Source organism: Mandrillus leucophaeus, unplaced genomic scaffold, assembly GCF_000951045.1.
Source record: "Mandrillus leucophaeus isolate KB7577 unplaced genomic scaffold, Mleu.le_1.0 Scaffold718, whole genome shotgun sequence".
Classification (NCBI taxonomy): Eukaryota; Metazoa; Chordata; class Mammalia; order Primates; family Cercopithecidae; genus Mandrillus; species Mandrillus leucophaeus.
The window spans coordinates 337,188-340,004 of NW_012107786.1; positions in this window are offsets into that span (position 1 = coordinate 337,188).

The following is a 2,817-nucleotide window of genomic DNA, read 5'->3' on the forward strand; positions in this document are numbered from 1 at the left end:
CCTTCCTCCCTTCCTCCCCTCTTTCCCCTTCCCTTCCCTTCCTTCCTTTCCTTCCCTTCCTTCCCTCCTTCTTTTTCTTATTTTTTATTTTTTAGAGTCTCATTCTGTCGCCCAGGCTGAAGTGCAGTGGCGCGATCTCAGCTTCACTGCAACCTACGCCTCCCGGGTTCAAGCGATTCTCCTGCCTCAGCCTCCGGAGTAGCTGGAATTACAGGTGCGCACCACCGCGCCCACTTAATTTTTGTATTTTTAGTAGAGACGGAGTTTTGCCATGTTGGCCAGGCTGGTCTCGAACTACTGACCTCAGGTGATCTTCCAGCCTTGGCCTTCGGAAGTGCTTGGATTACAGGCGTGAGCCACCGCGCCCAGCCAGGTTTTTTTCTTGTATTGTTTTTAATGGGACATGATCGTTGTAAAAATCTAAAACGATTCTGAACTCTTTATATTGGTTGGTAGATGGGTTCTTCATTTTTAGTTTATTAGGGACATCAACCCTTTTCTCAAATGCATTGAAAATGTTTTATCTGTGGTCTGTCTTGCAAACCTGTGTAAAGGTGATTTTTGGTGGACAAAGACTTATTTTTGTTGTTGTTTGGTTTTATAGACAAGGTCTCACTCACCTAGGCTGGAGTGCAGTGGTTTGATTGGCTAACTGCAGCCTCGACCTCCCAGGCTTAATCCATCCCCCAGCCTCAGCCTCCCGTGTAGCTAGAACCACAGGCCTGCGCCACCACGCGGCTCACTTTTGTATTTTTGGTAGAGACAGAGTTTTGCCATGTTGCCCAGGTCTTGAACTCCTGGACTCAAGCTATCTGCCCGCTTTGGCCTTCCAAATCACGCTGGAATTACAGGCGTGAGCCACTGTACCCAGGATAAAGACTTATTTTTTGTAGTCAAATTTATCAACATTTTTCAGTCTTTTAGATTTCACAATTCTCTTTTTGGTTTCTCAACTCTTTAATGTTTATTTGTTCAGATACCCAACTTAGATATATTTTTTCAAGTTCTCACATAAACACAAAACTGGAAATTTAGATTTAAATTGCGTTTAATTTATACATCCCTGGACATCTGGGAGCTGGCCTTGGTATTCTGTTGAACATAAATTTCAGAGAACATCAGCATCGGACAAGGTCACTCTGTGACCATGAGGGAGCAAGACAGAAACAGAACCTCTCCATCATCACATCTGAACGCTGGCAAAGGTGAACACTGTCCAAACCACAAAAGGCATGAAACATCCCTCTTTCTCCCACAGGAGAGTGACTGTTGTTTCCTTACCAATTACAGCACTAGCCTCCAGCTAATCTTCTCTCCTGGGCAAGATTCATTAAGATAGTCCGTCATAGACATACCCCCACCGCTGACAGCATCCAAGCCAGAGAGAAGCCTGGCTTCCCTAAACCCTGACTGAAATCACTGAACATGGGCACAAATCCTCCTTTAAGTCCTTTCTAGCACCTTCTTACTGAAATGCCCCAGAGTGCAGGAGTAATATGCCCAATTTGTTCAACCGCAGATGTATTCCTGGTGGTCTTTGGCTAGAGTGGCAGATTAATTTAGAAAAAGGCTTGCTTTAGTTTTCTATCACGAAATACATAATTCCATTTATTCACATCTCCTTGGAGATCCATACAGTTGTGAGGTTTTGTTCATATATAATAGTTTAAGTTTATTTCTTCCTAGGTTATATTAATAATTGTTTGTATTAAAAACTGAGGGGCTGGGCATGACTGGCTCACACCTGTAATTCCAGTGCTTTAGGAGGCCAAGATGGGGGAGGATTGCTTGAGACCAGGAGTTCGAGACCAGCCTGGGAAACATAGCAGGACTCCGTTTCTACAAAGAAAAAAATGTTTTAAACATGAGTGGGACACGGCGGCATGTGCCTGTAGTCCCAGCTACTCAAGAAGCTGAGGTGGGAAGATCACTTAAGCCTAGGAGTTTGAGGCTGTTATTCGAGTCACAGTTGCACCGCTGCACACCAGCCTGGGTTACAGAGGAAGACTCTGTCTCTAAAAACCAAAATTGGGGCCGGACGCGGTGGCTCAAGCCTGTAATGCCAGCACTTTGGGAGGCCGAGACGGGTGGATCACGAGGTCAGGAGATCGAGACCATCCTGGCTAACATGGTGAAACCCCGTCTCTACTAAAAACACAAAAAACTAGCCGGGGGAGGTGGCGGGCGCCTGTAGTCCCAGCTATTCAGGAGGCTGCAGTGGGAGAATGGCGTGAACCCGGGAGGCGGAGCTTGCAGTGAGCTGAGATCGCGCCACTGTACTCCAGCCTGGGCGACAGAGCGAGACTCCATCTCAAAAAAAAAAAAAAAAAAAAACAAAAACCAAAATTGGGGCTTTTATTTTTTCATTTTATTTTCTGACTGATTTTTTTTTAATCTATAGCAGGGGGTGGCAAACTTTTTCTGTAAGGGGTCAAATAGTAAATATTTTAGGTTTTATGGACCTTATGGTCTCTGTCACAGCTGCTCACCTTCACCATTATAGCATGGAAACAGCCATAGACAGTACATACATGAATGAGCATTGTTGTGTTCCAGTAAATCTTTGCAAAAACAGACAGTGGGTTGGATTTGAACCACAGGCCATATTTTTCAGACCCCTTGTCTGTAGCAAACCTGTTGATTTTTATATGTTAATTTTCAAACTAGATATCTACTGAATTCTTTTGTTCCTAATGATTTTTATTTTCTTAAGAAAATAAAATATTAGCCAGAATTAGCCACCTCTCTTTCAAATAATGATAATTTCACCTCATCATTACATCTTCTTTTTTGTTTGTTTTCATTACACCTTGTAAT